We start from the raw sequence: 23152 nt of genomic DNA, 5'->3' as shown, positions 1-23152 counted from the left end.
TATGTCTACAAAAAATACATATTTTATTTTACTTTTTGGCTTAGTCCCTTTATTAACCAGGGGTCGCCACAGCTCTATGAACCGCCAACTTTTCCAGCATGTTTTTATGCAGCAGATGCTCTTCCAGCCGCAATCCATCTCTTGGAAAATATTTTATTTTTTATCTTGCATTCAATAAAACATTATACAAAGTTATTTTTTATTTTCAGCATAACAACAGTGGCACTGTTGTCTCACAAGTACAGTAGTTTTTTGTTAGACATTCTAACAAATTAATAAAAATGTTTCAAAGTAAAGACAAAAATAAAAGGAGATTATTATTATTATTTTTTTTTTAAAAGAAAAATCCATGAGGACCAAATGGATCCATCAGATCTTTGATGTAAATCATAGGTTAATTTGTTCAGAGGTAGAAGTCTGGTTGCCTGACTCAGCCACATATTGACTGGAGGTATCTGAGCAGTTGACCATAATAATGTACATTTTTTGGCCAAGTATATGCAAAAATTTAATTTATCATAAAAATGTATCATAAAATTAATATTTTAAAAGCTCTTAATGTCATTTAATGTAATAATTTTATTTTATTATAGAGTTCCTTAAATCGTTATATGTTGTAAGCAGTTGGGCATACAATAATGCTCTTAATTTACAACACTGATTGATTTTAGAGGAATGCTTACATACTGTACATGTCTATGTATTTTAAAAAAAAAAGAGACAACAATTTGGTTATAGATGATGAAAATTTTATTTGATTTTTTTACAGATTTTATTACATGCTTTAGATTCAGGGTTAAGGTCATCCTCTTCTGGATTACAGTAAAAGAAAATCCACAGTCAATGTCATACTCATCAGCTGGAGCTTTATTTAAAAAATCTATGTTCTCTGCTCCAGCCAAAACTTGCAGGTACCTTGCAGGTCTCTAGATTGCACCATCGTATTGTTGTTTATTTCTCAGTTATTTTGTTGCTTTCTGAGAATGATGATCCATAGACCTTTTAACCCCTCTTCGTTTAGGCCACATGTCGAATCTTAAAAGAAGAACACAACAACATAAAAATATATTAACATCCTTTGGACTGGGTAACCTTATGCTTATGTCTGTGCCAAATAATACAAATACATACTTTTCAGTAGCAAACAAGCAGGAAAGTTCTTTGAAGGAACCAGGATGAGTTGAAAGGTATTTATAGTGGTTGGCCATCTCTGCCACAAGAATCCTCTGCTTCTCCTGAAGAATCCTGACTAGCAGGATGATGTTGAACACCCTCCTCTTTGTTGCTGGGTCAGCAGAGTCTGAAATATATTTATAAAAAGAAAGTTGTATAACAAGGATTATACATCAACTTTTAAAGAATTAACACTGACAGAAGTCTAGTGTACATACCATGCCATATCTGTTGTTTGTTGTCTTTGCTTCTGCTACTGAAAAAATGACAGTAATAGTAACAGTTACAATTTTTCATGACTACATTTAATATTAATAAGATTTTCCTCACCCTCTGCCCACTCCTCTACGTCACAGACCAAAGTCTTCCAACTGGTTTCCGGTCACTGCCAGTTTCATGGATTCTGTTTTCCAACTTGCTTTGCAGAGCTGTTGTGGTCTACAGTGATAAGCAATCAAAAATCACAATACTATTTAAATAGGTTACTGAACAACTAAAACAAATTCTACTGGATATCGTTACCTTCTGATATCAATAGGTCGGCAAGATGGCCAAATTGTTGAATATCTGCTAATTCCAGCACATGACCATGAGAGTTACAGTAGCATGTCTGGTCACTGCAATCCTATAGAAGAAATATTGCACTGTTCAACCTCCTTCCCAAGAGTAAAACCAGGCATATCCTGGTATGCCTCACTCCATTTCACCTGGTTAACATATACAAAAAAACAAACAAACAAACAAACAAACAAGCAAATAAGTAAACCAATAAGTTTTGGCATTTACCTGTAGATCACTTTAAGATAATCATATAGTTCATCTATCTCAGATATAAACTCATGTGCTTAGGCATGAAACACACTAAAATCATGGGATTAAAGATGGTGCTGAAACTTTGGACAGCTTTTTGCAACTCTTTGGAGGTAGTGTCATTAGTTGATGTAGTCCACAAATCTTCCTGTCAATCCTTAATCCTTAGCTGTAAACAAACCTTCAAAATATTATCTTCTAATCTAATTTTACTAGGTGAACATCAAAGAGCTGTTTTCTTGTTAATTTAGTTTCAACACATACAGTTTAAAGTACCTTGTGCATTCATGAAATGGTTATACTTATGGTTCACATCTACTTAAATTGGCAGTATATCTAGTGTGGAAGCAGAACAGATGAAGGGCTCTTCCTTGCAAATACTATCCACCTTGTATTGCACAGACTCCCACTCAAGAATATCTAAGAAAAATGTCTGCTGAGAACTTGGCAGTCTATTAAAAATAATTATACCAAACTCTTTTCCACCAATGGAAAGAATATAAAAATATTTTAGGATATATTAATACTTGCATGACCAAATCTGAGATAAAAAAGGCCATCAGTATGCCTTAGTTTAAATAAAAACAAATTTTTACTCTAGCCCACTGTCACCTAGATCTACAGATACAGGGACTAATGGAAACATTAAAGTACACACCAACAGTCACTGGAGCAAGGCCCTCTCACAGTTGGGAAGATTGGAGTTCCTATGAGCTGTGCCAGATAAAAACAACAAAGAAATTAACATTTATAACAATTCTAACTTATCCTAAGACTAGTAGACAAGCAGCATTAGTAGTTTAATTTCCTAAACCCCAATGTGGACAGTTGATGGCCTATAAGTTGTCATAAAATCAGACAAAACAAAATACTTTCTGAAAAAGAAAAAAAAATGGTTGGCCACTATCAACACCCAGAACAAATAGTTTTAAACAGTTAGGCCACAATATTTTGTGAGCTTATACTGTAGTTTATAATGTTTTTCATAAACAATAGTAATAGTAAAACTAATGCGTCTCTTTCTGTTATTACAATAGTAGTGAACGAATAAATGCATTTTATCTCATACAATCATATATGCCTAAACAATGTAGATATTTAAAATACATGGAATGAAAAACTTCACTAACCCTTGACTGATTCCAGAGTGGTCTTGGCCCTCTATACATGGTGGTGCTTCATGCAGATCATCAAGTTGTCATCAAGACTTGAGCTTATAATTGAGATCTTGATGAAAAATCTGAGTATCAAGGAATCACTCATGGTGATAGGCAGAAACAAGCTGAAAGACACAAGAATTAATCAAACAAATACAAATGTGTTAACAGAGATAGAGAGAAAGACAAGTTCAATTTAACATATAGACATGGGTAAAGTGGCTTTACTTTTTGCTTATTAGAAAACAAAATTGGATTTTTAAAGAAATCTAAAGAACCTGAAAAGAGCAAAGAAAAAATATTCATATACATACATATGTGTGTGTGTGTGGTAGATTAAAATAAAAATTAAATTAAATTAAAAATGTGCTCAGACGGCCAAAATTTCTGCCTTTTTTCCTTTAAAGGCATGGAAAATAATTGTTTTTACAATTAACCTTTGGAAACACTTGATGTTCTTTAATATTGAAACAATTACGAATACATTTGTATTATTAGAGTTGCATACTGCATATTATATATAGATTTTGCACGAATTCTATTGTGGAAAACAACAATCTGGTAACACTGTTCCTCATCTTAAAATGTATTTATTGTTCTGAGCTATGCATGACCAACGTTATATTTGAGAAAAATATGTTTTTAATAAATGAACTTGATGTAATTGGATAACGTCGCTAGTTTACAGTACATGCTTTATCAACAAATCGTCTTTATTTACTTTTTACGTACCTTGTGGAAAACCGCAGTGAACCTTGGGATCGCAATGAACCTTGGGATAGCGAGCATAGACTGTAAAAAATAGATCGCCACATACAATGACCCCAACTTCAATGAATAATTTAAAATGAAAAAAGATCAGCCGAAAACATTTTTAAACTTAGTACTTGAAATGTAATATTTTTAAAGTAAAAAAATAATAAATAATATGAATGAATCAAAGTTTTATTAGTAGTATAGTTTTATAGTTAACCTAAACTGGACAATCGAATATTTTTCACTCATTAAATATAAAGTTAATGATAAAATATTTATAAACACCAACTAATCTCCAATAAAAATACATTATGCAGCATTAACATACTATTTAATGTTGACAGTTGAACTCATCTGAGAACTCACCGTTGATGCAGTTTGACCAATAGCAGAGCGGCGTTAAACTCACCGTGAAGGGATGTCACGTGGACCGAAGTTTATTTATACAGTAGTTTCGACCCAGTTTACAGACGCTTTTCATGAACAAAATAAAAATTACATATTTTTAAAAGAAGAAAACTGCGATAATAGGCGTAAATCAGGTTTTAAAAAGTGCGTTAACATCTATTGGTAATTATACGAGCCTCCAGCGTCTCCCTATGACGCTTCAGGCTCAGGTACAAATTCTATAGGGAATCCCTGCACGTCTAAATGTGACGCTAAAGGTGTACCCTGTGCGTCAATAACTTACGCCGAGGGTTCCTGACCAAGCGTCAGTATATGACGAGTTGGGAGTGAGAATGTGTTGGCTGTCAACAGGTGATTGTAATTAAATGAGAATGATAAAATAAAAGGATTTGCAAAAGCAGCATCAAAGAAAGGTCTAGTCTTTTAGGGGCAAAGATGGGCTGAGGATCGCCAGTTTGCCAACAAATACATGAGAAAATTGTTGAAATGTTTAAAAACAATGTTCCTCAAAGAAAATAGGAAGACATTTGGATATTTCACTTTCAACAGTGCATAACATCATTAAAAGATTCTAGGAATCTGGAAGGATTCCCATGCATAAAGGACAAGGGGGAAGCCTAAGATACGGGATGGACCATCACACAGTGGAAATGTGAACTGTGGTCAGATGAATAAATATTTGGGGGGATTTTTGAGATGCTTTGTGCTCTGGACCAAAGAAGATAAGGATCATCCAGACTGTTACCAGCAACAGGTCCAAAACCCAAAGTCTGTCATGATATGGGGTTGTGTCAGTGCCCTTGGTAAAGGTAACTTGCATTTCTGTAATGGCATCAATAATGCTAAAAAGTACATAGAGATTTTGGAGCAATATATGCTGCCTTCTTTTTCAGGGATCCCCATGCATATTTAAAAAGACATTGTAAATCCACATTCTGTACACATTATAAAGTTCTGGCTGCGTAGGAAGAGGATACAGGTACTTGACTGGCCTGCTTGCAATTCTTCAATAGAGAATATTTGTCACATTTTGAAGCACAAAATGCAACAACAAAGACCTCGAACTGTTGCACACATTAAGACTTGTTTGCAGGAAGTAATTTTGGGACAAAATAACACCTGAAACACTTCATCACTCGGTGTCTACAGTCCCTAAACCTCTTTTAAGTGTTGTGAAAAGGAATGACAACATTACAAAGTGGTAAATGCTTTAGTGTTTCAACTTAATTTAAAATGTGTTGCAAGAATCAAAATTGGAATAAGTGATTATTTAAAAATAATAATATTAATCACAAGGAAATAATGTTTGTTTTATTGTCTGCAATGAAATACAAGCCAATGTAAATTTGTAAGTCACTACTTTATTTATGTATTTATTTATTTTTGATTTTCCATACAGTCCCCACTTTTACTGGTTTGGAGTAAAAAAAAAAAAAAAAAAACTTGAAAGAATATTATTCTCTCCTTTTAACTGCACTTGAAAATCACAAGAAGGCTAAAAGTGCCATCAACCATATATTAATGTATTTTTTACATTTTATTTCATTTAATGTTTTTTTAAATGAAATAAATCTACCGAACATGAACAAAGATTTGGAACATAATGAGGGTAAATAATTAATAATTAACATTTTGGTTGAACTAATTATTTAAGTAAAAAAAAAAACAACTAATAATTAAAAATGCAAAAACAGTGAATAAATGATTCTTGGAAATGAGTCAACAAATTCAAGAATCTAATTATTATTTTTTTTTTTCAAAAATACCTTCCTGCAAAATGTGACCTAGATTCTCTATCAGAGACAGGTCGGGACTGCAAACAGGCCAGTGAATACCTGTATCTTGTTCCTCCACAAGCAGGACTTTGTAAATGAAATATGCATGGGTGTCCCTGGAAAAGGCAGCAGCATATTGTGCTACAAAATCTCTATGTAGTTTCAACATTGATGATGCTATCACAGAATATGACCAAAAGCTGAAGTCTTAACGTCCAAATTCTGCTGTCCAGCTACTGTCTAGATAAGCCTTTTTCAGTCACAACAACAAAATCTTTCCTTTGGGGCAATTAGGTGTCTGTGTGACTGCATAGCTTTGAATTGCTTGTTTTGTCACTGCATTTTCCATTCAGATCTCCAGCGGTCCTGTTTGCTTCCACAGACATCAGTTTTGAACAGCAGTCCAATTCCCCTCAGGTGGAAATTTAGCCTCCAAATACTGTGAGATTCTCACTTTATCAAGAACTATAAAGAAACGCAGAGACATCCATCTCACGGAGTCGACTTTTAATCTCCCTTGGGAGTTATATGATATATAATAAACAGCGCTAGCAGGCTGTGCAAACCCAAAACCTCTTCTGGACGTTACACAGCAATATTAGACTGTGCTTTAGACTCCTGAAAAGGCAGGTAGAGTTAAAGTCAACATTATTTGCCCTTCTGTTAGCTTTTTTTTTTAAATTCTTTTTCAAATATTTCCCAAATGATGTTTAACAGAGCAAGGAATTTCTTTAAATGTCACCTTAGGCTGAATAGTATCTTGAAAAATATCTAGTCAAATATTATGAGCTGACATCATAGCAAAGATAAAAGAATCAGTAATTAGAGATTAGTCATTACAACAACCTAGCAACCATTTAACAACTGACTAGTAATACCTTAGCAACTGCTTAGCGACCACTTGACACCCTGGCAACTACCTAGCAATGCCTTAGCAACCATTCAGAACACCCTAGAAACTGCTTTACCACACTTTAACAACCACTCAGAACACCCTTGCAATCACATAGAAATCACCTAGCAAAACACTCAGATCACCCTAGTAACAGCCTACAACACCTTAGCAACTACTTAGCAACCACTCAGAACACCCAATCAACCACCTAGGAACACCTCAGTAACCAAATAGCAACCGCAAAGAACACCTTAGTAACCACCTAGCAACACCTTAGCAACTGCCTATCAACCACTCAGAACACCTTAACAACTTAGAAACCACCTAGAAATGCCTTAACCGCCTAGCAACCACTCAGAACAACCTAGAAACCACCTTGCAACACTTTAGTAACCACTTATACATCATTCAGAACACTTTAGCAACCGCCTAGTAACACCTTAGCAACTGACTTGCAACCACTTAGAACAACCTAACAACCACTTAGCCACCTAGGTAACCTTAGCAATTGCCTAGCAACACCTCAGCAACCAGCCAGCAACCACAAAGAACACCCTAGCCACCACCTAGCAACACCTTAGCAACTGCCCATCAACCACTCCAAACACCCTTGCGAAGCCATAGCAACTACTTTGAACATCTCTGCAACTGCCTAAGAACACCTTAACAACAGTTAAGCAACCACTAAGAACAAGCTAGCAACAGACTTGCAACACTCAAGCAACCACCTAGCCACCATTCAAAACACCCTAGCAACCACCTAGCAACACCTTAGCAACAAGTAAGTGACCACAAAGAACACCCTACCAACCACCTAGCAACACCTTATCAACTGCCTACCAACCACTTAGAACACCCTAGCAACACCTTAGCAACCACTCGGAACATCTCATCAAACGCCTGAAAACGCCCTAACAACCACCTAGCCACCATTCAGAACACCCTAGCAGCCGCCTAGTTACATCTTAGCAACTTCCTTGCAACCACTCAGAACAACCTAACAACCACCTTGCAACACTTTAACAACCACCTAGCCACCATTCAGAACACATTAGCAACTGCCTAGCAGCACCTTAGCAACAAGCTAGCAGCTACAAAGAACACCTTAGCAACTGCCTAGCAACCACCCAGAACATCCTAGCAATGCTTTAGTAACCACCTAACAACAGCTAGGAACATCTCAGCAACATCTTAACAACTGCCTAGCAGCCCCTCAGAACAACCTAGCAACCGGCTTGCAACATTTTAACAACCATTCAGAAAACCCTTGCAGCCACTCAGAATACCCCATCAACCACCAAGCAACACGTTAGCAACCACCTAGCAACCAATCAGAACACCTTAGCAACCACCTAGCAACCACTCAGAACAACCTTGCAACTGCCTAGCAAGCCTTAGCAACTACTTAGAACACCTTAGCAATTACCTAACAATGCCTTAGCAACCAACTAGTAACCACTCGGAAAATCTCAGCAACCGCCAAAGGACACCTTAATAATCACCTAACAACCATTCTAGAACAACCTAGCAATTGCCTCGCAACACTTTACCAACCACATAGCAAACAACCATACAGAACACCCTAGTAACCACCTTAGCAACCACTCAGAACAGCCTAGCAACTAATGATCAACCACTCAGAACACCCTAGCAACCACCTAGCAACATGTTTGCAACCATTCAGAACATCTTAGCAATCACCTAGCAACCAAGCAGAACAACATAGCAACTGCCTAGCAACACCTTAGCAACCACTCAGAACACCGTAGCAACTACCTAGCAACACCTTACAACTGCTTAGAAACCACTCTGAACACCTTAGCAACCGCCTTGCAACCAATTAACACAGTAACGCACTGTACCCCAGTAAACTGCCACAGCAAACCCCACTCATGTTCTCTTTAGGAAATGTATCTAGCTAAATCTATTAAAATCTGAGTGATTTCTAAGGCATTACTAGGCCGTTGCTAGGTGGTTGTAATAATTAATTTCTAGTAACTGATTTCTTTTATCTTATTTTATTCTTTTATTTCTTTTTTCTTATTTAAAAATGTGCTGGAATTAAACACAAAATGGAGAAGAAAATGGCTGATAATTCTGACTTCAGCTGTAGATGAAATGAGGGGCAATGTTGCGTACGTATCTATTCATGACACTGTTGTCCTGTGTCCACACTGGCGATGACTGGCAATGTGGCCACAGGACTGATCAGCCAGTTGTCGTGACTGCAGGAAAGATAACTGGGTCAGATCTATTTTCCATTGAAGAGATCTACTGCGCCAGCTGCTACAATATGACCTTGTGCCATCATTCAGGATTTCATTCAATGCAATTTTGCTGAATGTTAAAGGAGTCATATTTTGCCCTTTTTACAAAATGTAATGCAAGTCTCAGGTGTCCTTCGAACGTGCCTGTGAAGGTTTAGCTCAAAATACCACATGGATCATTTATGGTAGCGTGCTGTAAATGCCCCTTTTTGGGAGAAAGCAAAAACACTGTTTTTGTGTGTGTCTCTTTAAATGCAAATTTAAAGAGAAGGGGATAGAGCCTTTAACCCCCCCATTTTAAAACAAAAACTAAAAATTGGCACAATTAAGCCTTGTCAGTTTAAACTCCAAAAAAAAAAAATTAAATAAAAAATTAAAAAAAAAAATATATATATATATATATATATATATATATATATATATATATATATATATATATATATATATATATATATATATATATATAGGAGCGATACGGTGGCTCAGTGGTTAGCCAGCAAGAAGGTGGCTGTTTTGAGTGCCGGCCATTTGGCATTTCTGCGTGACGTTTGCTTGTTCTATCCGTGTTCGCGTGGGCTCCTCCGGGTCCCACAGTCCAAAGACATGCAGTAAAAAAAAATTGAATAAAAAAAAAATGGCCGTAGTGTATGTGTGTGTGTGTGTGTGTGTGTGTGTGTGTGTGTGTGTGTAGATGAGTGTGTATAGATGAGTGTGTATAGATGTTCTGCAGTATTGGGCTGCAGCTGGAGAGGCATCTACTGCTTAAAACATATGCGGGAAAAGTTGGGGGTTCATTCCTCTGTGGCGACCCCTGATGAATTAAGGCACTAAGCCAAAGGAAAATGAATGAATGAATGAATAAATAAATATTCATTTACAAGCAGTTGTACCTAAAAAAGTGGCCGTGTGTGTATATATATATATATATATATATAAAGCGTTCATGCCAGACTCCCAGAGTTCATCAAGATTCTTTGGATTCATCTTTAATGCCTCCTTCATCTTACCCCAGACATACTCAATAATGTCCATTCTGGTGACAGGGCTGGCCAATTCTGGAACAACTTGGTCTTCTTTGCTTTCAGGAACTTTGATGTGGAGGCTGAAGTATGAGAAGAAGCGCTATCTTGCTGAAGAATTTGTAATGTAATGGGAAGCACAAATGCCTTGATACATCAGGCCCCCGGCTTTTGTGTCATTGTGTATCCTTCACTTATTCCTCAAGCCCCTATAACATGACTATAACACAGCTTTAACGCTACCGGAAGACAGCAGACCAGCCTTCACTGTAAACAACAACATGGACACAGAAATGGGAGAGTTGTTTGCACTATTGTCTGTTTAAGGCACCATTGTGCAGTTATTCATTTGTTACGTTTAGTAACAACTCAACCTCTTTTACTGTCCACACAATTACCTCTCTTGCTTTCTTTGTCATCGCGTTCATTGTTCAACCGTTTTTTGTTGACAAACAATAACCAAATGCCGAGCAAGACACATGCTTCCTGTTTATACTAGAACGTGCATGCCCAGAGTGCGCGAATGGTCACGTGATCTACGTTTTTGGTGGTGTAGTGTGGACAGAGATATGTTCAGCAACACTAGGTGAAACGCTAGTGTGGACGCGGATCGTTTTAAAACTAAAACACACTCGTGTAAACAGGGCCTTAGACTGTTGATGTTGCCATCCACTCTGCAGATCTCTCGCACGCCCCCATACTGAATGTAAACCCAAACCATGATTTTTCCTTCACCAAACTTGACTGACTTCTATGAGAATCTTGGGTCCATGCAGGTTCCAGTAGGTCTTCTGCAGTATTTGTGATGATTGGGATGCAGCTCAACAGATGGTTCATCAGAAAAAAAAAAAAAAAAAAAATCTAGCTTCTGACAGTTTTCCAAATGATCAAAACTATCAAGAAGTCAAGTTATTATTTGTTGCTCTTACAACTGGGATACACGACAAGACTTTTGCCAGGTAGAGTATAACCACTGACTTCTATAGTGCTTGTTTTTCCTAGTATGAATGTCAGTGGTTACTGGTATCAAACATTCTCAAACATACCTTGTTTTGTGTTCAAAACCAACAAATTAAAATAATGTAAGAGTGAGCTAATCGTAAATACATTTAAGATTTTTTGAGTGAACTATCCCATTTATTGCAAATAGCATGCAATTCAGTTTCCAAAAAAAAAAAAAAACAGCTTGTACTGAAATAAATATTTTAAAGTGTGTTATTTCCATAACAAGCACTCAAAATAGTAGGCTAAGAAATACTTTTAGAACAATAAACAAACACAACAAGCTCAATTTTGGTTTTATGAGGTGTTGTGTGTCATGCTAGTCAACTACATTGAATAAGAGAGTTCTTGTAGTTAGTGGTGGTCTGACATGAGGTGTGCTGCTCATGTGGGTGACGCAAGTTAAAGCAACTTGTCATTTTAGCTTCTCATTTCCTGCCCGTTCTGCATTGCCCTGTCAATAAATGTAGTAATAAAAAACGCAGAAGATTTCAACAGATTTTATGAAAATTAAATTCTAATGAGACTTGCATTTTTGCCCATTAGGTTGAGGGTTAACAGCACTGAAAACATTGTGGCATAATTATTTTCTGGTTTTTATTTTCAGAAATTGGTTAGACAACCAAAAAAAAAAAGACAAGAAACTCTTATTGGATCAATTATTGTGTTTTTTACTTCTATAAAAATGTTTTTAGCGTACTTAGCCTCAAGTATTTCATTAGATTTAAAATTCCTGTCTGCTCTATTGTTCTACTGCCACTCAAAAGCAGCTCTTTTCAATGCCTGCAATTAAGCGAATTAAAACGCTACTAAATGCTTTTTAATGAACAGACTCGCTGCTTGTCATACTAGCTGATGGTGGTCAAGATTTAGTTATTAGAGCAGACAATTACAAAACAAGAGTGAGAAATGATTACAAATGGATCTAGAGTTTGCTCATTTGCAATGCCAAATCAAAGGTAATCACGTCATCGATTAACTTAAACTGCATGAGGTGCAAACTTCACACATCGATTCTAAACATCCATTAATTTGCAACTACAAAAAGCTATTAATATTGAACTGATTGGTGCAAATGACATGGAATGTGTAACACGTTTTCCATGAACGTGCACCAGCCTATATCGCGAAATTCGCCTTAATTCAGTCTTTTTGTTGAGTTTTTGGGTGAAAATTTCCCCATGAATTGAAGTCCATGCAATATACTGTTAAATACAAATAATGATGCATTACTGCAGAGTGTAGATTTGTGTGTAAACATTAAACTGCCCTTCACCTGAGGCAAATGGTCAAGAACTCTGCAGCTCAAGCCTGGTTTATAGTTCTGGGTTGAGTGATTACTATGACCCACGGTGACTGCCTTGCGCAGTTGTGTATTTATACTTCTGTGTTCTGTTTGAGTTGCTCTGCAATAACACTTCTGAAACACTTGCTGGCAGCGAGGTTTTATGTTCCTCTGTGTCATTTTTCTTTGTGGTTGTTTTGTTATATCTGTAATGCTACTGTAACGGTTGCCGTATATTGGTGGAATTTTTGCGTCCCGTTCTCTCTCTCTTTTTCTCTCTCCCTCTCTTTCTATCTCCCCATCTCTACCTGTCATATCCTTTAGGTCCGCCTTCGCGGAATCTGATTGGTCAGGAGACCAGTCACTCATCATTGGGTAACGTGGCGCTGTCACATATAAGGACGCCAGGGCGAGCGGATGACAGCACGCTTTTCCTTTGATCCCGTTTTTGTGTATTTTTGCGGACATGATTTTGTTATTCGTTAATTTGCTTAACTTTCGTTTGGATAAAATTATTTAGTATATTTACTACACATTTTTGAACAAGATTGTGATTTCTATACATTTATATTCGATTGTTTGTTTGTTACTTTGGCACATCTCTTACCTGCTCAAACCTAAAACAGATCATGGAGAGTTGACTTTGTCCTCAGAGTAAGGCGGACAGGGAAGAATTCGTACGACTTCCATCTTACATACACGTAGTTAATCCATTGTTTAAAACACCAGGTAAGAAAGTGAATGCCCAACACATTCTCACTCCCAACTCGTCATATACTGACGCTTGGTCAGGAACCCTCGGCGTAAGTTATTGACGCACAGGGTACACCTTTAGCGTCACATTTAGACGTGCAGGGATTCCCTATAGAATTTGTACCTGAGCCTGAAGCGTCATAGGGAGACGCTGGAGGCTCGTATAATTACCAATAGATGTTAACGCACTTTTTAAAACCTGATTTACGCCTATTATCGCAGTTTTCTTCTTTTAAAAATATGTAATTTTTATTTTGTTCATGAAAAGCGTCTGTAAACTGGGTCGAAACTACTGTATAAATAAACTTCGGTCCACGTGACATCCCTTCACGGTGAGTTTAACGCCGCTCTGCTATTGGTCAAACTGCATCAACGGTGAGTTCTCAGATGAGTTCAACTGTCAACATTAAATAGTATGTTAATGCTGCATAATGTATTTTTATTGGAGATTAGTTGGTGTTTATAAATATTTTATCATTAACTTTATATTTAATGAGTGAAAAATATTCGATTGTCCAGTTTAGGTTAACTATAAAACTATACTACTAATAAAACTTTGATTCATTCATATTATTTATTATTTTTTTACTTTAAAAATATTACATTTCAAGTACTAAGTTTAAAAATGTTTTCGGCTGATCTTTTTTCATTTTAAATTATTCATTGAAGTTGGGGTCATTGTATGTGGCGATCTATTTTTTACAGTCTATGCTCGCTATCCCAAGGTTCATTGCGATCCCAAGGTTCACTGCGGTTTTCCACAAGGTACGTAAAAAGTAAATAAAGACGATTTGTTGATAAAGCATGTACTGTAAACTAGCGACGTTATCCAATTACATCAAGTTCATTTATTAAAAACATATTTTTCTCAAATATAACGTTGGTCATGCATAGCTCAGAACAATAAATACATTTTAAGATGAGGAACAGTGTTACCAGATTGTTGTTTTCCACAATAGAATTCGTGCAAAATCTATATATAATATGCAGTATGCAACTCTAATAATACAAATGTATTCGTAATTGTTTCAATATTAAAGAACATCAAGTGTTTCCAAAGGTTAATTGTAAAAACAATTATTTTCCATGCCTTTAAAGGAAAAAAGGCAGAAATTTTGGCCGTCTGAGCACATTTTTAATTTAATTTAATTTTTATTTTAATCTACCACACACACACACATATGTATGTATATGAATATTTTTTCTTTGCTCTTTTCAGGTTCTTTAGATTTCTTTAAAAATCCAATTTTGTTTTCTAATAAGCAAAAAGTAAAGCCACTTTACCCATGTCTATATGTTAAATTGAACTTGTCTTTCTCTCTATCTCTGTTAACACATTTGTATTTGTTTGATTAATTCTTGTGTCTTTCAGCTTGTTTCTGCCTATCACCATGAGTGATTCCTTGATACTCAGATTTTTCATCAAGATCTCAATTATAAGCTCAAGTCTTGATGACAACTTGATGATCTGCATGAAGCACCACCATGTATAGAGGGCCAAGACCACTCTGGAATCAGTCAAGGGTTAGTGAAGTTTTTCATTCCATGTATTTTAAATATCTACATTGTTTAGGCATATATGATTGTATGAGATAAAATGCATTTATTCGTTCACTACTATTGTAATAACAGAAAGAGACGCATTAGTTTTACTATTACTATTGTTTATGAAAAACATTATAAACTACAGTATAAGCTCACAAAATATTGTGGCCTAACTGTTTAAAACTATTTGTTCTGGGTGTTGATAGTGGCCAACCATTTTTTTTTCTTTTTCAGAAAGTATTTTGTTTTGTCTGATTTTATGACAACTTATAGGCCATCAACTGTCCACATTGGGGTTTAGGAAATTAAACTACTAATGCTGCTTGTCTACTAGTCTTAGGATAAGTTAGAATTGTTATAAATGTTAATTTCTTTGTTGTTTTTATCTGGCACAGCTCATAGGAACTCCAATCTTCCCAACTGTGAGAGGGCCTTGCTCCAGTGACTGTTGGTGTGTACTTTAATGTTTCCATTAGTCCCTGTATCTGTAGATCTAGGTGACAGTGGGCTAGAGTAAAAATTTGTTTTTATTTAAACTAAGGCATACTGATGGCCTTTTTTATCTCAGATTTGGTCATGCAAGTATTAATATATCCTAAAATATTTTTATATTCTTTCCATTGGTGGAAAAGAGTTTGGTATAATTATTTTTAATAGACTGCCAAGTTCTCAGCAGACATTTTTCTTAGATATTCTTGAGTGGGAGTCTGTGCAATACAAGGTGGATAGTATTTGCAAGGAAGAGCCCTTCATCTGTTCTGCTTCCACACTAGATATACTGCCAATTTAAGTAGATGTGAACCATAAGTATAACCATTTCATGAATGCACAAGGTACTTTAAACTGTATGTGTTGAAACTAAATTAACAAGAAAACAGCTCTTTGATGTTCACCTAGTAAAATTAGATTAGAAGATAATATTTTGAAGGTTTGTTTACAGCTAAGGATTAAGGATTGACAGGAAGATTTGTGGACTACATCAACTAATGACACTACCTCCAAAGAGTTGCAAAAAGCTGTCCAAAGTTTCAGCACCATCTTTAATCCCATGATTTTAGTGTGTTTCATGCCTAAGCACATGAGTTTATATCTGAGATAGATGAACTATATGATTATCTTAAACTGATCTACAGGTAAATGCCAAAACTTATTGGTTTACTTATTTGCTTGTTTGTTTGTTTGTTTGTTTGTTTTTTTGTATATGTTAACCAGGTGAAATGGAGTGAGGCATACCAGGATATGCCTGGTTTTACTCTTGGGAAGGAGGTTGAACAGTGCAATATTTCTTCTATAGGATTGCAGTGACCAGACATGCTACTGTAACTCTCATGGTCATGTGCTGGAATTAGCAGATATTCAACAATTTGGCCATCTTGCCGACCTATTGATATCAGAAGGTAACGATATCCAGTAGAATTTGTTTTAGTTGTTCAGTAACCTATTTAAATAGTATTGTGATTTTTGATTGCTTATCACTGTAGACCACAACAGCTCTGCAAAGCAAGTTGGAAAACAGAATCCATGAAACTGGCAGTGACCGGAAACCAGTTGGAAGACTTTGGTCTGTGACGTAGAGGAGTGGGCAGAGGGTGAGGAAAATCTTATTAATATTAAATGTAGTCATGAAAAATTGTAACTGTTACTATTACTGTCATTTTTTCAGTAGCAGAAGCAAAGACAACAAACAACAGATATGGCATGGTATGTACACTAGACTTCTGTCAGTGTTAATTCTTTAAAAGTTGATGTATAATCCTTGTTATACAACTTTCTTTTTATAAATATATTTCAGACTCTGCTGACCCAGCAACAAAGAGGAGGGTGTTCAACATCATCCTGCTAGTCAGGATTCTTCAGGAGAAGCAGAGGATTCTTGTGGCAGAGATGGCCAACCACTATAAATACCTTTCAACTCATCCTGGTTCCTTCAAAGAACTTTCCTGCTTGTTTGCTACTGAAAAGTATGTATTTGTATTATTTGGCACAGACATAAGCATAAGGTTACCCAGTCCAAAGGATGTTAATATATTTTTATGTTGTTGTGTTCTTCTTTTAAGATTCGACATGTGGCCTAAACGAAGAGGGGTTAAAAGGTCTATGGATCATCATTCTCAGAAAGCAACAAAATAACTGAGAAATAAACAACAATACGATGGTGCAATCTAGAGACCTGCAAGGTACCTGCAAGTTTTGGCTGGAGCAGAGAACATAGATTTTTTAAATAAAGCTCCAGCTGATGAGTATGACATTGACTGTGGATTTTCTTTTACTGTAATCCAGAAGAGGATGACCTTAACCCTGAATCTAAAGCATGTAATAAAATCTGTAAAAAAATCAAATAAAATTTTCATCATCTATAACCAAATTGTTGTCTCTTTTTTTTTTAAAATACATAGACATGTACAGTATGTAAGCATTCCTCTAAAATCAATCAGTGTTGTAAATTAAGAGCATTATTGTATGCCCAACTGCTTACAACATATAACGATTTAAGGAACTCTATAATAAAATAAAATTATTACATTAAATGACATTAAGAGCTTTTAAAATATTAATTTTATGATACATTTTTATGATAAATTAAATTTTTGCATATACTTGGCCAAAAAATGTACATTATTATGGTCAACTGCTCAGATACCTCCAGTCAATATGTGGCTGAGTCAGGCAACCAGACTTCTACCTCTGAACAAATTAACCTATGATTTACATCAAAGATCTGATGGATCCATTTGGTCCTCATGGATTTTTCTTTTAAAAAAAAAATAATAATAATAATCTCCTTTTATTTTTGTCTTTACTTTGAAACATTTTTATTAATTTGTTAGAATGTCTAACAAAAAACTACTGTACTTGTGAGACAACAGTGCCACTGTTGTTATGCTGAAAATAAAAAATAACTTTGTATAATGTTTTATTGAATGCAAGATAAAAAATAAAATATTTTCCAAGAGATGGATTGCGGCTGGAAGAGCATCTGCTGCATAAAAACATGCTGGAAAAGTTGGCGGTTCATAGAGCTGTGGCGACCCCTGGTTAATAAAGGGACTAAGCCAAAAAGTAAAATAAAATATGTATTTTTTGTAGACATAGAACTTCACAGTAACTTATAAGTACAGCACAGAACTTTTTACTTCTAGTTTAGATAATTTAAAGGTTTGCATATTTATTTTGTTGGTTCATGGCTATGTATTTTTAATCATTTTGAACTATTCACAGCATTTGAAAGGATATCTTATCGTCATTGTTACCTTATTTCTCACTATTTTCATGATTCTTACAATGCAGCAAATCTTAAAATCATTTGATCATAAAGAAAATAATTAACAAATTAACCCACATGCAGGACAAAGACATGATGTGGAATCATTATTTAACACAAAGTTCATCCATTGTCATCAAAACATACTGTCACACAAACAGTTGAAGATTTAGAAAGTAAAAATAATCAGATAAAGAGTGGTTTTCAAACAAATACATGTCTTTAAAAAGGTTATATTTATAAACATTTACATATTTTAAGAGCTTTTATCCATATTTCAAATAAAGTGAAAACAATTAAACATCACATAATGACCATTAATGAAACACACTTACAGAATTACATCCACACATTTTATTCTGAACTCATAATATTTGTGATGAACATAGATCACTATTGCTAATAACTTGTGATTAAAGAGGATACTAATGTTTAGCTTATTTTTACAGCTTTTTTTTTTTTTTACCACAACTGTACATGTGACAATACAATTTCTTGTCCATGTTGAAGATAATACATCTACATATGTTAACTGCCCTTTTACTCAAAGGGGATGAGTAGAGCCCCGTAGAAAAGGAAAAAGTATTCACATTTCAAACGAGAAATGAGTGAGAGAATATCAGCAAGACTATTATCTATGCTATGTTCAATAAATAATGTTGGATATAATAGTCTGATATATACTGATCGAGTCAATAAAAGCTGTTTAAAAAAATACTCATTGTAAAATAACAAATTTATGTCTGGCATTCATATATGTCATAAATATATACACAATGACCTTATTCAGATAGTCTTTAGTTCATTAAAAATAGTATTTGTTCCATTTTATTACAAAAAGGCTTTAAACTACATTACCCACAATCCTTTGTCGCTGTATAGATGGGACGGGAAAGACATGGCGCTACAAATTGTAGTTCATTGAAAGCTGTAGTTAGGGTTAAGTTTAGGGTTACGATCTTGGTTAATCGGTAACTATTTGAAACACAGCGATAACTCATTGATAAAGGACACTGTTAGTAAAGTGGCAAAGTTGGCAAAACATAGTTAGCAACACGAAGGATCTTTTAATTTGGCTTAGAAGTTATAGTCCAATCACAATGTCGCAATCTACGTCACACTTTGTCTCTATTTGGTAATCTTCCGGTTGAAGGTAGATTATAATAACCTTATAATATAACTTAAATATCAAAATGTGTATTAATATTACATGTTATTTATTGTCTTATTAAAAATACAAATGTATATTTACCTTGAGATTCCTTTGTGGGGGTAACCTGATGTGCAAAATGATCATAGTAAAACCAGATCATAGGCAGTATAGTAAATTTGAAACGAATAATAAAATAATAAAAAAAGCATCATGTTTGAAAACATTTCCAGCATTTCCTGTAACTAAACCCTGCATCATGTAGGTATACAAATATAAATATATGTCAAACTTAAATGACAAATATAGTGCCCATTAAATAGTAAAAATAGTAGTTCATTGTAAATGAGTATGCAAATAAACACAATACATTTTTAATGAAACATTTATAATTTATTTATAATGCCACAAAAAAAAAAAAATCACGCAAACATGCAAAAACCAAAAATGTATATATATTTATAACAGTTTTTAATGCAATAATATATTACCATACATATATAAATGATTAAAAACAATTATAATTGAAGGAAATTTATATTTTGTATTATCATTATTATATTTGTTTTGTGATATTTATTCATGTCATACATCTGGTATGTCAAGCTCAAGTAAAACTGCACTGCAAAAAATCTTTTAAACGATGCCTTTGGAAATGCCATTATAATAAACAGCTTTCACAACAACAAGAAGTCAAGTTCATGACAAATGCAAATTATGTTTATAATAACAACTTTCTGAACTTAAACATCAAAAGTAGAATAAGTTCAAAACATATTCAAGTATTTACTGAAGAATAGCAAAAACAATTTGTACAAAACATGGAGAACCAAAGTGTGCTTGGTGAGTCCAGGTGTTTATGCTGACTAGACTGTCATATTGCAATCCGGTTAGCATGAGGAGACTTGGGCGTAAAGTGTCAGCAATTCCTGGAGGGCTCCCATGTGTTATTCCAGGTTTTGCCACTGTAAAGTATTAGAAGTGCACAATATCATTACTGAACAAAGAATGAGTGTTAGGTTTCATTTAGAAAGTTCAGTGATATTTATTTATATATGTAAAGTGTCATTAAACCTGGCACTCTTGAATTAACTGTATAATAGGTTAAACATTTTTCAGCATGTTTCCATGTATTCCAAGCAGATCTGTCAGTTCTACAAACTCAGAGATCAGGAAAGTGACTGCACTTCTCATTATGAACACCATTATCCTTCTCAAACATTTTTATCACCACTGATGTCCACTGCTGTAGTTTTCATTGAAGGGAATGCTGACACAAATTCCAGCAAGTTTTTTTTTAAATAGCAGAATATGGGTATTATTGGGCCAAAACCTTAAAAAATATAAGATGCAAGATTTGAATCTTGATGAACATATTGTTAATTCACTTCTTGCAATTGAAAACACACCTCATGTTTGACTCATCAATTATATGAAAACTACTACAGCATACTGTGCTCCACCCTAAAAATATTTCTAAATTATAACAAGCTTATTGTTTTACAAGGCTAAACATTTATTTTATGCCTGCATGATTCACTGCTTTTACTGTAAACCATTACACTCTTAACTCAAACTAGTTGACTTTATTAGAAAACTGCATAGAAACATGTTGCCTTAAACCCTTTATGTTTTTACACAAGGTGAAACTAAACAGCCCTCTTTAAATTAACCTAGAACCGCTACAATCTTCTTGGACTTACAGTAATATTTTAATTCAAGTATGGCTGTTAAGTTGTACCCTGTGTAAAATGTAAGGGGTTTAAGCCACTGGGTTTCTATACAATTTTCTAGTAAAGTCAACTAGATTGGGTTAAAGGAATAGTTCACTATTTACTCTCCCTCAAGTGGTTGTAAACCTTTTTTTAAAAACTTCCAAGTTACTTTGTGTTGAACATGAAGGAAGTTTTTGAAGAAAGCTGAAAAGCTGAAAACATTGACATGCATAGTAGGAAAAAACAAATACCATGGAAATTAATGTTTGCAGGTTTTCATCTTTCTTTAAAATATAAATTGTGTTTAACTGAAGAAAGCAACTCAGACATATTTGGAAAAAGTGAAGTATGAGTCATTAATGACAGAATTTTCCTTTTTGGGTGAATCTCTTTAAGAGTATACTGAAAGAAATGTCCTACTCCATGTAGCTAACTTCAGCTGCATGTGTAGCCCCATAAGTACTTATCTAGAAATCAAAACAATAATCACGTTAGTCCCATTTTAGGCCTTTTATATCATATTGGCCACAGAATGGACTACTTAGTGTTGCAATAAAAAAATAAAAATAAAACTATGACTTACCACACAATACAAGACAAACAGTGAATTTTCAGCTCTGCCTTTGCTGTACACAAGATGAGGTTCCAGCTTCAACACTGATCTGAGATGGGCAGTTGTGCAGCTCTGTGAGGTTGTGACTGTTCAGATGCAGTGCTGTGAAGAGTTCTTTATTAAAAGAAAGTACATTCTTTTAAAAGCTGTACATAATAACAAAGAAAATACAATGATTTTAAATAATGATTAATTCTGAACAAAAACCTTACCCTTAGTCAAGATGAATTCATATGTCAAAAGTTTCTGCATCTAAAATGAATAAAAACAGATGTGACATTAGTTAAACCCACTAAACTACTAGATACATCAGTACTGCATTAAGCAGTTGTAAAGTAATGTAAGTGTAGTCCAAAATGAGCCTTAATCTGTTTAAGATAATGATTTAAAAAACGTTGCTTGTGTTAAAAACAATCCAGCCACTTGTAATACATATGATCAATGGTAAATTTCTGAGAAGGTGCAAGGTAATCCTTGAGTTTTACCATTGCCATCCTGACTGACATAATATTTGACAAAGAAGACAGCTTGTTGTGCCTCTTTACCAAAATTTAGAGATGATAGATTCTTTCTTTTATTAAATAAATTGGTAAAGGCCAAATTATACTTGTAATAGTGTAAGATATTCATTGTGACATACATCAGCTTAAGTTTAAGTTATACTTGAGCTTTTGTTATGTTATATATATATATATATATATATATATATATATATATATATATATATATATATATATATATATATATATATATGTGTGTGTGTGTGTGTGTGTTTTATATATATATATATATATATATATATATATATATATATATATATATATATATATATATATATATGTGTGTGTGTGTGTGTGTGTGTGTGTGTGTGTGTGTGTGTGTGTGTGTGTTTTAAGAAAATAATTGTTTTTACAATGTAGCCTTTAAACCTTTGGAAACACTTGATGTTCTTTAATATTAAAACAATTACGAATACATTTGTATTATTAGAGTTGCATACTGCATATTATATATAGATTTTGCACGAATTCTATTGTGGAAAACAACAATCTGGTAACACTGTTCCTCATCTTAAAATGTATTTATTGTTCTAATGCATGACCAACGTTATATGTGAGAAAAATATGTTTTTAATAAATGAACTTGATGTAATAACATAACGTCGCTAGTTTACAGTATATGCTTTATTAACAAATCGTCTTTATTTACTTTTTACTTACCTTGTGGAAAACCGCAGTGAACCTTGGGATCGCAATGAACCTTGGGATAGCGAGCATAGACTGTAAAAAATAGATCGCCACATACAATGACCCCAACTTCAATGAATAATTTAAAATGAAAAAAGATCAGCCGAAAACATTTTTAAACTTAGTACTTGAAATGTAATATTTTTTAAAATAAAAAAATAAATAATATGAATGAATCAAAGTTTTATTAGTAGTATAGTTTTATAGTTAACCTAAACTGGACAACCGAATATATTTTCACTCATTAAATATAAAGTAAATGATAACATATTTATAAAAACCAACTAATCTCCAATAAAAATACATTATGCAGCATTAAC

At 34.3% G+C, this 23152-nt stretch overlaps 3 long non-coding RNA genes across 12 annotated transcripts; 1 reads left to right on the top strand and 2 right to left on the bottom strand.

Annotated features, from left to right (window-relative positions):
- Nucleotides 1–748: 748 nt before the first annotated feature.
- Nucleotides 749–4625, bottom strand: LOC147843871 (uncharacterized). 5 transcript variants are annotated; one of them, XR_015490655.2, is made up of 9 exons: nucleotides 4263–4625; nucleotides 3873–3932; nucleotides 3114–3265; nucleotides 2642–2697; nucleotides 1696–1880; nucleotides 1504–1611; nucleotides 1392–1429; nucleotides 1132–1300; nucleotides 749–1035 (listed from the first exon to the last, which is right to left on the bottom strand). It is a non-coding gene; the product is annotated as an uncharacterized LOC147843871 (long non-coding RNA). The 5 variants fall into 5 exon arrangements; XR_015490656.1 differs by lacking the exon at nucleotides 4263–4625 and having other exon boundaries at nucleotides 1392–1426; nucleotides 3873–3905; XR_015490657.1 differs by lacking the exon at nucleotides 4263–4625 and having other exon boundaries at nucleotides 1696–1798; nucleotides 3873–3905.
- An 8349-nt stretch (nucleotides 4626–12974) lies between these two features.
- Nucleotides 12975–17200, top strand: LOC147843870 (uncharacterized). 5 transcript variants are annotated; one of them, XR_015490649.1, is made up of 9 exons: nucleotides 12975–13675; nucleotides 14006–14065; nucleotides 14673–14824; nucleotides 15241–15296; nucleotides 16058–16242; nucleotides 16327–16434; nucleotides 16512–16546; nucleotides 16638–16806; nucleotides 16903–17200. It is a non-coding gene; the product is annotated as an uncharacterized LOC147843870 (long non-coding RNA). The 5 variants fall into 5 exon arrangements; XR_015490648.2 differs by having other exon boundaries at nucleotides 13044–13675; nucleotides 16509–16546; XR_015490651.1 differs by lacking the exon at nucleotides 12975–13675 and having other exon boundaries at nucleotides 14030–14065; nucleotides 15241–15292; nucleotides 16140–16242; nucleotides 16509–16546.
- Nucleotides 17201–19628: 2428 nt separating this feature from the next.
- Nucleotides 19629–22951, bottom strand: LOC147843869 (uncharacterized). 2 transcript variants are annotated; one of them, XR_015490647.2, is made up of 4 exons: nucleotides 22806–22951; nucleotides 21798–21837; nucleotides 21556–21687; nucleotides 19629–20222 (listed from the first exon to the last, which is right to left on the bottom strand). It is a non-coding gene; the product is annotated as an uncharacterized LOC147843869 (long non-coding RNA). The 2 variants fall into 2 exon arrangements; XR_015490646.2 differs by having other exon boundaries at nucleotides 21556–21699; nucleotides 22806–22948.
- Nucleotides 22952–23152: the final 201 nt, after the last annotated feature.

The sequence above is a fragment of the Danio rerio genome, chromosome 5, assembly GCF_052040795.2.
Source record: "Danio rerio strain M-AB ecotype USA chromosome 5, GRCz13ab, whole genome shotgun sequence".
Classification (NCBI taxonomy): domain Eukaryota; kingdom Metazoa; phylum Chordata; class Actinopteri; order Cypriniformes; family Danionidae; genus Danio; species Danio rerio.
Note: the sequence above shows the minus strand (reverse complement) of the source record. Positions and strands in the feature narration are given on the sequence as shown.